Here is a 13,863-nt window from a genome sequence, read left to right as displayed (position 1 = left end):
ACTGGAGAAGGGATAGGCTACCCGTTCCAGAATTCTTGGGCTTCCCTTGTGGTTCAGCTGGTAAAGAATCCGCCTGCAATACAGGAGACCTGGGTTCCAAACCTGAGTTGGGAATATTCCCTGGAGAATGGAAAGGCTACCCACTCCAGTATTCTGGCCTGGAGAATTCCATGGACTGTGTAGTCCATGGGGTTGCAAAGAGTCGGACACAACTGAGTGACTTTCACTTCACTTCTTTCTGCAACAAGCAGCTACCTGAAGATGCTCTTTCCCAGAGGATAGCACAGGTGCAAGAGGCCAACCACACGGGTGCTTTGAAAGCCTCTGCCTCAGTCGGCTGTGCTGATGCTCCCACAGCCCCAGCAAGTCACTTGGCCAAGCTCCTCATGGGGGGCAAGTGTGTGTACTCCACGCCCTCCATGGGGCAGCCCCTGTGAGGTCACGTGGCAAAGGGTGAGGGAGGAAAGAGTCAGGGTCAGCAGTCCAAGCCACACACAGATCCCAAGGACCCCCGGGCATCCCCAAAGCCATGAATGCAGAGACCCCCAAGGGGCAGGACCTCAGCAGGGGCAGGTGGACCAGGGTCACTGCCTCATGCCTGAGCTTCAGACTTCCCAGTCTGTTTCTCAGAGGAGGGACCTGGAGCTGTGGGAGTCAGAGTATTACCTGAGGTCACAGGGCAACCTCCCACCTCTGCCCACCCCCACTGCCATCATCCTAAACCCAGATGGGGAGGGGGCAAGGGGTCGGGGCACCTGCCTCCCTGGGGATGACGAGCCCCTTTCTTCCACCCCCATGCTCAAGCGTATACCCACTTCCCCCAAGACACCCGGACACAGAGCCTGGGACTCAAGTATTCCAACTGCATTGCATGGAGACCTCTCAGTGCTCGTTGACTTCTGGTGGCCCCTGAGCTGGCCTGGAGACATATTCTGTTTGCCTTGATCAGTATTTTGTTTCTGTGAATGGAGCCAACATGAAACAATCAGAAACTTCACATAGAATTCAGATTTGATTTCCGTTTCTTTGGAAAGAGCAGCAGATTTGACAACACTGGGCCCGTGTTGCTGCAGGGCAGTGGCAGGTGCTGTGTAGTGCCTGTCCCCATCCCCCACGGGTCCTGTGCCCTTGCCCCAGTCCTCACCACTCCCTGCTGCCTCAGGTCCTGAGAGCTTCCCCCATATTCCACACTGGTCTTTGTGCTGCTGGCACATGATGCTGGTTTAATCCACTCCCCAGAAGCTCACAGAGGAGAGACACCTGTTCAGTACACAGCCCATAATGGGCTTTTGTTTTTCTTTCTCTCTTCCTGAATAAGAATTTCATCTGGATTTCAAACAGAAGTTCCTCTTGTGGGCTCCAAATCAGGACCTCAGACTCTGCTGCCCAGCCCAAGGTCAAACCGTTTATGTCATGGTTGAATCTCAGAATATTTCTGGCATTGCTTCCCTGAGAACACAGTCACCTTGACTGGAAAATCTACACTGAGATGAAGCTTTGGGAGATGTTTTGGGGACCCAGGTCCCTGAGTTATGCAGGGAATCCCCTTGGATGTATAAAAAAAGATCCTAATTGCTGATACTTACATAGCAATCCCTGTATGCCAGTCACTTCTCCTAACTTCATATTAACTTGCTTAATCCTCGCATAAACTTTGTAAGGGGGAAGGTACCATTTTTATCCCCATCTTGCAGATAAGAAAGATGAAGCACAGGGAGGTTAAGCAACGTCCCCAAATTTGCACAGCTTGTAAGAGGTAGAGTTGAGATTTGAACCCAGGTTCTCTGGTTTCAGGGCTTATCGTTTTTAACCGCTGAAGTATCCTAGACGAAAATACCTATTGTGCCTAGTCACTCAGTTGTGTCTGGCTTTTTGCAACCCCATGGGCTATAGCCCACCAGGCTCCTCTGTCCATGAGGAGTCTCCAAGCAGAATAGTGGAGTGTGTTGCCATGCCCTCCTCCAGGGGATCTTCCCAACTCAGAGACTGAACCCAGGTCTCCCACGTTGCAGGCAGATTCTTCACCATCTGAGCCACCAGGGAAGCCCAAATACCTATTGAGGTGGCCAAGTTTCCTATAATGTCTCATTTCACCCCTGAACTTGCCCAACAAGGTAGGGTTGGATTTGGCTGTGAGAGACAGAAAAATCTAAAAGAGAAGTTAATCTCTGTTTTGTGTAGATGCAACTTAGAGGTGGCAAGGAGGTTCCAGGGTCAACTGGGACTCGGGCTTTCCTCCGCCGTGCTGTCTTCCTCATCTTGTGGTGTCTTCTCACTGAACAGGATGACTGCCTGAACTCCAGCCATCACACCTTCCATCCAGTTTTCAGGAAAAAGGAAGGGACAAAATGTAACCTCCTTCCTTTAAGGAAACTTCTTCAAAGTTTTATAGGTTATTGTACTCGCATCCTTCTGATCAGCACTTAGTCACATGGCCACACTTGAGCCTGGAAGTAGTCTATATTCCAGAGGATAATATGTTTACTGAGAAATCAGTTCTATCATTAAACTTAAAAGAGAGACTGGATATTGACTCAGCACCATCACTGTGTTGTTTACAGATAAAGAAACTAAAACTCAACGAGATGAATGACCTGCTGGAGGTAACACAGCCAGGAAGAGGTGGAGCTTGGATCTTCTGTCCCTGGGCCCTGTGGAGCAGGTAGGGCTCTGAAGATACACTCTGCCGGTTTCCTAGGTGGTGAGGAGGACTATGGGTATGTCATGATTCCCTTCCCAGGCCCCAGGAACACCCAGCGCCCAGGTCCTGCCAGCCAAGCAGCTTTGTGCCTGCAAGCCCTGGCAGCCTCTCTGGGTGCAGATCCATCACCCCGGCACCAACCATGCCCTGGGCCTGACTCCATCCATCCCTCTAATGCTGCATCGACTGTGCTCGGGCACGTTCCTCAGGCAACCTCAAGAGCGCTGAATAATTCAGGTCTGCGTAATGGGATAATGAATTCACTGACAACTCAGTGTGGTCTCGGTACTTACATTTCAAGAAATACTGACTCCCCAGGCCCGCTCTGCAGGCTGGAGACGTACACACGCCAAGAAACTGTTGCCTTTACCTGCCTCGTGGGGTTCAGGCCTGATTGAGTGGATGCCCTACTTTGGTCTCACTCACTGTTCAACTGCTTGGGCGAGTGGGGAATCTGGGGGGCAGGGGGCCTGTCTGGTTGGAACTGTGGGGCGAGGTGGAAGTGGAATCACAGAAGCTCAGACATGCAGAGCCGGAAAGGACCCTTTGGTTCTGCACACCCATCTTATGAACCGGGAAAATGAGGTTATGACAGGGACAGGCCTCTGCTCCTGCACGCTGTGCTCTGTGGCTGGGAACGCCAGGAATGGATCAGGAATCTGGGGAGGAGATCTGCTTTTTTTCCTTCCTAACTTTCTGGTTTCCCCGTCCCTCAGCTGTAGAGAGTTGTTGTTAATGACTCCCAGCTGCCCCTTCCATGGAGATAGGACCTCAGCCTAACAAGAGCCGTTTCTGGAAGGCCCGGCCTCTCTGCACGACCTGGACAGACTGTGGCCATGACCGGCTGATGTGGTGCCAAAGGCCACCCCGAGCCTCAAGGTAGGATGAACGCTGATGCTTTTAAGGGTCCAGAACCCTTGGAGGGCCGGGCTGTGGCTCAGCCCCAGCTGAGACCCTGTTCTGGCCTAGCTTTTACTGCTCCCCTGTCCGGCTTCCCTCACTCCCCTGTTCCTCAGAGCCTCTTCCTGTCCCCACCAACTCCCACCCTACATGCCCCCCATTGCTATAAATCATCTGAATGGGAATGCCGGACTCAGGCTCTGCTTCTGAAGAACCCTCCTGAGACAGTTGCGTTTCTGGGTCTGAATCCTCCTTTCTTATTTGTTTAAAAAAAATTTTTTTTTATCAGAGTATAGTTTGCTTTACAGTGTTGTTAGTTTCCACTATACAGAAAAGTGAATCAGCTATATGTATATGTATATCCCCCCTTTTTTGGATTTCCTTTCCATTTAGGTTACCACAGAGCACTGAGTCAAGTTTCCAGAGCTCTAGAGTGGTGAGGGACAGGGAGGCCTGGTGTGCTGAAGTCCATAGGGTTGCAAAGAGTCAGACGTGACTTAGCAGCTAAACAATAGGAGGTTCTCATTAGTTATCCGTTTTATACAGAGTATCAACAATGAATTGGAGAAGGGAATGGCTACCCAGTCCAGTATTCTTGCCTGGAGAACTCCATGGACAGAGGAGCCCGGTGGGCTACAGTTCATGGGGTTGGACTGAGTGACTAACACACATCAACAGTGTGTGTATCAATCCCCATGTCCCAGCCATCCGACCCCTACTCTCCCCCTTGGTATCCATGTTTGTTTTCTTTGTCTGTGTTTCTATTTCTGCTTTGTAAATAAGATTGTCTATACCAGTTTTTTTTCAGATTCCACATATATGCGTTAATATACGATACTTGTTTTTCTCTTTCTGACTTACTTCACTCTGTGATGACGAGGTCTCTCCACATCTCCACGGGTGACCCAATTTCATTTCTTTCTATGGCTGAGCAATATTCCATGGCATATATCGTTATCCTTTCTTCTGTTGATGGACGTTTGTTCCCATGGCCTGGCTATTGTAAATAGTGCTGCTATGGACATTGGGGTACGTGTATCATTTTGAATCACACTTTCCTCTGGGTATATGCCCGTTAGTGGGATGGCTGGGTCACACGATAGTTCTGTTTTTGGTTTTTTAAGGAACCTACGTAACTGTTCTCCATAGAGGCTGTATCAATTTACATTTCCACCAGCAGTACCAGAGGGTTCCCTTTCCTCCACACCCTCTCCAGCATTTATTGTTTGCAGATTTTGTGATGATGGCTCTTCTGACTGGTGTGAGGTATCTCATTTTAGTTTTGATTTGCATTTCTCTAATAATTAGTGATGTTGAGCATCTTTTTGTATGTTTGTTGGCCATTTGTATATTTTCTTTGGAGAAGTGTCTATTTACATCTTTCACCCATTTTTTGATTGGGTTGTTTTTTGATTTTGAGCTGCAGGAACTGTTTGTATATTTTGGAGATTAATCTTTTGTCGGTCGCTTCATTTGCAAATATTTTCTCCCATTATGAGTGTTGTCTTTTTGTCTTGTTTATGGTTTCCTGTGCTGTACCAAAGCTTTTAAATTTAATTAGGTCCTATTTATTTATTTTTGGTTTTATTCTCATTATTCTAGGAGGTGGGTCAGAAAAGATCTTACTGCGATTTATGTCAAAGAGTGTCCTGCCTATGTTTTCCTCTAAGAGTTTTATAGTGTTCGGCCTTACATTTAGGTCTTGAATCCATTTGCGGGTTAGGGTAAGAGAATAAGATTAGAACACCATACACAAAAAAGAACCTTCCATTCTGGGGACTCCTCCTGGAGTGCTAAGAGGCTCAGGGCCAAGAATGCTTGGCCCTGGCTCTGCTGTGCAACGGTGAGGAAATCACTTCTCCACCCTGGGCCTCAGTTTCCCTGCTTGTACAGCTGGGGTTGGGGGAGCCTCTCTCATGTTCCTTCCAGCTCTGAAGGTCTGTGATATGACCTGAAGCGCCAGGAAGCCAGTGCCACATGTCCATGGAGTCCTACCATTGAGACTTTTCTCTGAAGGCTTCTTCAAAATGTAAAAGCATTTGCAATGAGAATGAGTTTCCTTATTTTTTTTTGTTGTAATTATTTATTTATTGGCTGCACTGGGTCTTCGTTGCTGCTCAAGGGCTTTTCTGTAATTGTGGAGGGTGGGGGCTAGTTGTAGTGTGCAGACTCCTCACTGCAGTGGCTTCTCTCGTTGTGGAGTGTGGGCTCTAGAGTGCAGACTCAGTAGTCATGGCACACAGGCTTAGTTGCCCCGCAGCATGAGGGATTCTCCTGGACCAGGGATTGAACTCATTTCCCCTACACTAGCAGGCGGATTCTTATCCACCGGACCACCAGGGAAGCCTTGAGAATGAGTGTCATGTAGATGACCATGCTGCAGGCAGATTCTCTCAAGGTGGGATCCTTGGGTCACCTGAATCCGTCACTGGAAGGGGACTGCCTTGTTGGAACTGTGGGGTGAGGCGGAAGTAGAATCACAGGAGCTTGGACATGCAGAGCTGGAAAGGACCCTTTGGTCCTGCACACCCAGTTTATGAACCAGGAAAGTAAGGTTGTGGCAGGGGTGGGCCTCTGCTCCTGCACACTGAGCTCTGTGGCTGAGGATGTTGGGGATGGCTCGGGAATCTGGGCAGGAGACTGCTTGTTTTTGTTCTAACCCACTGGTTTCCCCATCCCCCAGCTACTGGAGGTTGGTGCTAATGACTCCCAGCTGCCCCTTTGCTGGAGACGAGTCTTCAGCCGAAAGAGAGCCTTAAGGCCAGCCCACGCAGCATGACCTGGGCAGGCTGCAGCTGATGACTGGTTGGTATGGTGTAAAATGGGCACCACTGGGGGCTCCCACTGAGTCCTACTATGGGGGACTTTTCTCTGAAGGCTTTTTCAAAAGGCAAAAGCATCTGAGATGAGAATGAGTTTCATATTAAGTGATGATGCTGTAGGGCAGACTGTCTCAAGGTGGGATCTTGGGTCACTTTAATCCATTTCCTGAAGGGGTGTATATTATTATTGTTATTTAAAAATACTCACTTACTTGGCTGTCCTGAGTCTTCGTTGGGGCATGTGGCATCTTTAGTTGTGGCATGTGGGAATCTAGCTCCCTAACCAGGGACTGAACGCAAGGAGCATGGACTCTCAGCCTCTGGACCACCAGAGAAGTCCCAGGAGTGCTTATTATTATTCCCCTTCCCTTCTTCCCTTTTTTGAATATGGTATGTGATGTCTGGAGCTGCAACAGCTATCTTTCAGTCATGAGGAAACAACATGAAATGTAAACAATAAGCTAAGGAAGGACGTCCCTGATGGTCCGGTGGTTAAGAATCGACCTTCCAGGGCAAGGGATGATCCCTGGTCGGGGAACTAAGATTTCACATTCTCTAGGGCGACTAAGCCCGTGCGCCATGATGAAGATGCCACATATTGAAACTAAGACCCAATGCAGCCAAATAAATACTTTTTTTTTTTTTTAAAGCTAATGATAGTGAAGCAGAAATATAGAAAGAAACTGATTTTCAGTGGCATTTCTGAATCATTGCACAAAACCTGAAAACTGCCTCTAGAATCTCAGTATATGAAATGATTATCTTTATTGCTCAAACAAGTCCTGGTTGAATTTTCTTTTATTTGCAGCCCAAAGTTTTCCAAACAAACCAACAGTCTTTATCTTATTGAATCATAACAGCAATCTTCTAAAGTAGGGATTATTATTATTGGCTCAGATAAGTGACATAGCTAAGGCCACACAGCTGGCAAAGGGCAGCTGGAGCATTCAGGTTGGGAGGAATTTTGATAATTGATGAAAATGTAACTCCTGTCTCCACTGTGTGTGTCCCGCTATAGTCTGGCCACTGGGAATAATCTCCCTTGTCATTCTGGTCTTTGGTCATTCTCTCTCTATGCATCCACCCTAGGGCTCAGCTTAGAGATTCGGGAAAGGTCCCTTGTCGGGTGGGGAGAAGGAGGTGGCAGGTAGCCACTGTCCTTGCCAAATGGAGTGTGGCCAGATTCTGGTACCACGGACAAGGGGAAGACTGAACCCATTCTGGAGATGATTCTGGCCTCTAAACAGTTCTAGTCTCTTGGATGTGGGGTTACAGTGAAAGAAAGAAAGCTCAGACACAGAAATAGACAGAGGGGTGGAAGGAGAGGGAGACAGAGGCAGAAGTTGAGGAGGAGGAGGGGGAGAGGAAGAAAGAAGGATGACAGGTTTTAGAGATAAACTTGGAGACAAACATAGCCGTGAACCTCAGCTCAGACACAGGCTAGCTCATCCCCCCGCCCCACCCCCCACCGGCTTCAGCCTCTTCACTGTGTGATGGAGAGGACTGGGACACCTCCCTCGCTGGGACAAATGGCTCAGCACTGACCTATAATGGATGCTCAGTCAGTGGGCCCTTCTGTCCCCACACAGACCAGTCTGATGCTTTGGAGGGTGCTCTGAGGGTGGAGGCAGGACTGGAGGCAGGGTGATGCAACCTTAGGTAAACCTTTGTTTCGCCTTTTCTGGAGAGCAGAGGCCTCTTGAAGAAAGGCAGGTAGCATTTATGCGTGTGTGTGTGTGTATGTGTGCGCGTTTCAGACCAAGTACTTTAAGTGGTCAGAAAGCTGGATATTTCCCTTGACAGAAAAGAAGCCTTCTTGATTAGCAGCAATACCAGAAATGCCTTTGTCTCCTGAACAAGAAGGTGGGTGGGGTAGGGGAGAGAATTTAGAGAGTCATCAGAACACAAGGAATTGGAGAGCCACTGCTGGGGTTAGCTGGGGGAAGAATCACTGATCCAGACTCTGAGACTGAGCCCTCAAGCCTTGGGGGTTGATCTGTGTGTATTGAGGGGAGCCCTCTGTGAGGGGCCTCCTGTCTACCCTGGATTAGTGGGGAAGCAGGGACAGAAATGGCCCCAGACTCAGCAGTAAAAGAAGGTTCTCTGTCAGGAACATAGAGCTCCTGGGGGTGTGGGCAGCGAGGAGCCTGGGGGTCACCTTTGCCCTGGGTGCTCTCTGGGCAGAGTGTGTTCTCCAGAACCTGGTGCAGAGCCTTGACTGAATGAGTGAGCCCTGGGCTCTGCCAGGCCTGGAGGCTGTGAGTGAGGATGAAGGAGGTGGTGCTGTGGCATCAGCTGGGGGCTCATGGCCTGGGCAGGAGACAGTGGCCCCTCTCCCTGCCTCACGCCCTGCTCATGTGGCTAACTCCTCATTCCTGGGGGTTCAGGGAAGCAGACCGTGCTGTCTCCCTCAGGTTGGATGTGCCCATGACTGAGTTAGTGCAGAGGCTTCAAAATGGGTCTATGAGTCCTTAGACCCTCCTCTCATAAAGAAGTGGGGTCTGGGTCCCCTCATCCTGAGCCTGAGTGACCCTCCTTGAAGAGAGTGTGATGGAGGCGATGTTCTCTGACTTCTGAGACCAGGTAGCATCTCCCAGATTCTCTTGGGAACTTGCTCTGGGAGCTGACAGCTGCCCTGTAAGAAGTCCATCTCTACAGAGGCTGTCATGTGCAGAGACCACGTAGCCTGAGAGAGGTGCCTCAAGGCCCCCAACTCATCCATCCCCAGCTGTTTGAGTCTCCCTTGCCCAGATGTCAGACATGTGCTCGAGGAAGCCTTTGACATGACCCTAGTCTCAGCCATCCTGCCTGTGATGCATGATGGACCCAGAGTGAGAACTGCCTGCAGTGCAGGCAACCTCCAGATCCATGAGTAGAAGAAATGATCATATATGAGGTTCCTACAGCTGCGTAGGTTACAAATGACCACAAACTGGAGGCGAGGGTCTGAAATCAAGGTGTTGGCTTGTTCCTTCCGAGGGCTCTGAGGGCAAATCGTTCCTGCCTTCCTCCTAGCTTCTGGGGGTTGTAGGCAGTGCTTCCTTTTCTTGGCCTGTGGATGCATCACTCTGGCCGCTGCTTCCATCTTCACACTGTGTTCTTGCTGTGTCTCTGTGTCCACATAAAGGACACTGTCACATTTGATTAGGGGTTCTTGGCACAGACATACAGGATCTGTGCCATGTGGGAAACCCAGGTTCCATCCCTGGGTCAGGAAGGTCCCCTGAGAAGGGAATGGCTACCCACCCCAGTATTTATTCCTGGAGAATTCCATAGACAGAGGAACCTGGAGGGCTATAGTCCGTGGGGTTGCAAAGAGTCAGACATGACTGCGTGACTAACACTTTAACTTTTTTAACTCTTCCATGTATTCCAGTATTACTTCATCTTGACTAATTACATCTGTAATGACTCTGTTTCTCAAATAAGATGACTTTCTGAAGTAGGTTGAGAATTTAATATATCTCTTTTGGGGGGGCATAATTCAACCATGACATATAGTTATCATTTTAAGCCATTATTATTTTTTTAAATTAATTTATGTGTTTCTGGCTGTGCTGGGTCTTTGGAGCTGTGTGTGGGTTTCCACTAGTTTTGGCAAGCTGGGGCTGCTCTCTGTTGCGGTGCGCAGGCTTCTCATCGTGGCGGCTTCCCCTATTGCTGAGCACAGGCTCTAGGGCATGTGGGTTCAGTAGCTGGAGCTCACAGGCTCCAGAGCAAGGGCTCAGTAGTTGTGGTCCATGAGCCTAGTTTCCCTGGCAGCATGTGAAATCTTCCCAGACCAGGGATTGAACTCATGTCCCTTGCATTGACGGGCAGATTCTTCACCACTGGAATACCAGTAAAGTCCAAACCCACTATTTTGAATCTATTCATTATGTAGCAATATTTACTCGGAACATGAGAATGAAGGGATGGCTAGGAAAGCAACTAAAACATCAGTGGAAATGTAATTTACCAGAACATCCCTCTAGGAGGCTACTGTATGTGGCTGAGATAATCAGTTTCCTAATTAGCTTGCAGGAAGTGCTAAATCCTCCTCACAAAAGACGGATGTTCCAGCAACATCATGTGCTTGAATAATAACAGACAGCTTCTCTAATGCCTTCTTTTCTTTTTTTAAAGTTAAAGTGTTGATTTTTCCTTCCTTTGAGTATTTATTTATTTGGCTGTGCTGGGTCTTAGTTGTAGCATGTTTGATCCTTGTCGCTTGCTGGGACGTGCAGAATCTTTTTTAGTTGCAGCATGCAAACTCTTAGTTGTGCCATGCAGAATCTAATTCCCTGACCAGGGATTGGACCCGGGTCCCTACATGGGGAGCTTGGAGTCTTAGCCAGTGGACCAGCAGGCAGGTCACCTTAATGCCTTCTAATGTAGGAAAATAACTTGAGTGTTGCTTTGTAAGGTATTCCTCCCCCTTAAATAAATGTTGAATATTAATTTAAAGAGAATCAGTGTGATTATTAGAGTGTTCCTGGCCTCCATGTCTATCAGCATGGCCTTGTCTACTAACACCTCCCCCATCAGAGGTCTGATTAGCTGTGGGCTACAGTTGCCTGGTTAAGTGTCTAGTTTCTCCATAGACCAGAAGCAACCGTGAGAGCAGATTCGGGCCTTGTCTTGCTCTCTCTTGAATTCCCAGCACACTTTTTGGCACATAGTAGGTGCTTAATAGTCTCTGAAAGCATGGATGTTGGAAAAGGGACAAAGGGACTTAAAATCTATACGATGATGAAAGGTATATATATATAAATATATCAGCTACAAATCATCTAAAGATGCTAGAAAAATATTTTTGAAAATTGAAATTCTTTTCTGTTAATGGAAGAACCTTTAAGAAAATAAGGGAACTGAGAGGCCAGGAACAAAATGGAAACCTCAGTCCAGGGAAATAAGACTGCTCACACCTTGAGGACTTCTACCTAATTTCTACTAATTATCTACCTTATTGGCAGTCTATAGCTTGAGCTTCTGTGGCACAAGAAAGACAAGGAAGAATCAAGGGATGATAAACATGACTGGGAAAAATTGAAAAAGAACCAAACAAAGATTCTGGGAATTTAAATATATCACATATGAAATTAAAAACCCAGTGGAACAGCTAGATAGAATAGACACTGCTGGAGAGGGAATTAGGAAACTGGAAGATAGATCATAATGTAGCACAGAAAGAAAAAATGAAAGAGGTTAGGAAGGTTAAGAGACATGGAGGATGAAATGAAAGGATGTAATATATGTCTAATAAGATTTTTAGAAAGTGATTAGAGGAATAATGGGAGAGAGGTGATATTCAAAGAGGTAGTAGCTGAGAATTTTCTAAGATTATTGAAAAGCATGAATCTTCAGATTCAGCAATTCCAGAGACTATCAAGGTAAATAAATGGAAGTCCATATACAAATACATCATAAACTAATTAAAGAATATGAAAAGCAAGTAGAGATCTTAAAAATATCCAACAGAAAAAAAAAAATTGTACCATAAGAAAGTGGTACAGTGGGAATGTGCTGGGCCCAAAATCCAGAGGCCAATGGATTGAAAAAAAAATTGTGTCATTCACAGCTTCTGTAATTAAAAGAAATTAGGCTAAAAGTCTATTAGTTAAAATAGTATAAATAGTAACGATGAAAGACAGAATAATAATGACTTTAAAGGACTTTGAAAATTCACACCAACCAAGGACTGTATACCCCAGTCTCTAATAAGACTGAAATAATTTCTTAAAAGATAATTTATCTTTTAAGAATAAATCCAGATCCTAGGTATGTACTAAAGAGAATTGACATATATGTCCATATAAAAACTTGTACACAAATGTTCATAGCAGTGTTATTTATAAGAGTGAAAAAGTGGAAACAACCTGCTGCTGCTACTGCTGCTGCTAAGTCACTTCAGTCGTGTTTGACTCTGTGCGACCCCATAGACAGCAGCCCACCAGGCTCCACCGTCCCTGGGATTCTCCAGGCAAGAACACTGGAGCGGGTTGCCATTTCCTTCTCCAGAAACAACCTAAATAATCTAAGTACACACCAGTTTATGAATGGATAAGGGCTTACCTGGTGGCACAGACAGTAAGAATGTGCTTGCAATACATGAATCTCAGGTTTGATCCCTGGATCAGGAAGATCCCCTGGAGAAGCAAATGGCTATGCACTCCAGTATTCTTGCCTGGAGGATGCTATGGAGAGAGGAGCCTGGCAGGCTACAGTTCATGGGGTCACAAAGAGTCAGACACAACTGACTGACTAACACTTTCACTTTTTCATGAGTGGATAAGCAAAACATGATATATCCATGCAATAGGGTATTACTTGCCATAAAAAGGAATGAAATTCTGATCCATGCAATAGCATGGGTGAAACTTGAAAACATTATGCTAAGCAAGAAGCCAGACGCAAAAGGTCACTAATTTTATGATTTCATTTGTATAAAATGTCCAGAATAGGCACATTCATAGAGACAGAAGGTAGATCTGTGGTTGCCAGAGGCTGGAAGGGAATATGGAGCAACAGCTGATGAGCATGGGCTTTCTTTTTGGGTGATGACATGTTCTAGAATTAGATAGTAGTGATTTTTTGTTTGTTTTGTTTTTTGGCTGTGGGTACTTTTTAGTGTGATGCGTGGGCTCCTCCAGTTGTGGCGCTTGGGTTTAGTTGCTCCATGGCATGTGGGATCTTAGTTCCCTGACCAGGGATTGAACTTGAATCCCTTGCACTGGAAGATGGATTCTCAACCACAGGACCACTAGGGAAGCCCCAGGGGTGAGGTTTGTTAAACCTTACAAATACACTAAAGCCACTTAATTGTACACTTTCAAAGGGTGAATTTTATAGCATGTGAATCAACAAAAATGCAAAAAATAGTAATAAGGGTAGAAATAAGGACATTTTCACTTACAGGCATACCTTGAAGAAGTTGCAGTTTCAGTTCAGACCATGAAGATAAAGCAAATATCTTAATAAAGCAAGTCATACAAACTTTTTGCTTTCCTAGTGCATATAAAAGTTATGCTTTGGGAATTCCCTGGTGGTCCAGTGGTTAGGATTTGGCACTTTCACTGTGGAAGGCCTGGGCTCCTTCCCTGGTCAGGGAACTAAGATCCCACAAGCAGCACAGAGCAGCTAAAAAATTTTTTTTGTTTGTTTAAACTATAGTCTGTTAAGTGTACATTAGCTTTATGTCAAAAAAATGTACATACCTTAATTAAAACATATTTATGGCTCAGAGGGTAAAGCGTCTGCCTGCAATATGGGAGACTGGGGTTTGATCCATGGGAGAAGGAAATGGCAACCCACTCCAGTACTCTTGCCTGGAAAATTCCATGGACAGAGTAGCCTGGTAAGCTATAGTCCATGGGATCACAAAGAGTTGCACATGAGTGAACATGAGTTCACTCCAAAAAATGCCAACCATCTTCTGAACCTTCAGGGAGTTGTAGTAGT

General features: G+C 46.6%; 1 long non-coding RNA gene across 2 annotated transcripts in view; it reads left to right on the top strand.

The window, feature by feature from the left end:
* The window catches only part of LOC147342877 (uncharacterized), a 67,831-nt gene that overhangs the window by 6,996 nt on the left and 46,972 nt on the right, over positions 1-13,863 (top strand). The window contains exons 4-5 of one of the 2 annotated variants that reach the window (XR_015156781.1): positions 2,562-2,662; positions 3,418-3,580. This is a non-coding gene — a long non-coding RNA (uncharacterized LOC147342877). Of the gene's footprint in view, positions 1-2,561; positions 2,663-2,740; positions 3,006-3,417; positions 3,581-13,863 lie in introns of those variants that run through there. The other variant, XR_015156780.1, reaches the window with a different exon arrangement.

Source organism: Bos grunniens, chromosome 28 (genome assembly GCF_055505025.1).
Source record: "Bos grunniens cultivar Pamir isolate PY7600 chromosome 28, Bosgru_T2T1.0, whole genome shotgun sequence".
In the NCBI taxonomy this organism is placed as follows: Eukaryota; Metazoa; Chordata; class Mammalia; order Artiodactyla; family Bovidae; genus Bos; species Bos grunniens.
Note: the sequence above shows the minus strand (reverse complement) of the source record. Positions and strands in the feature narration are given on the sequence as shown.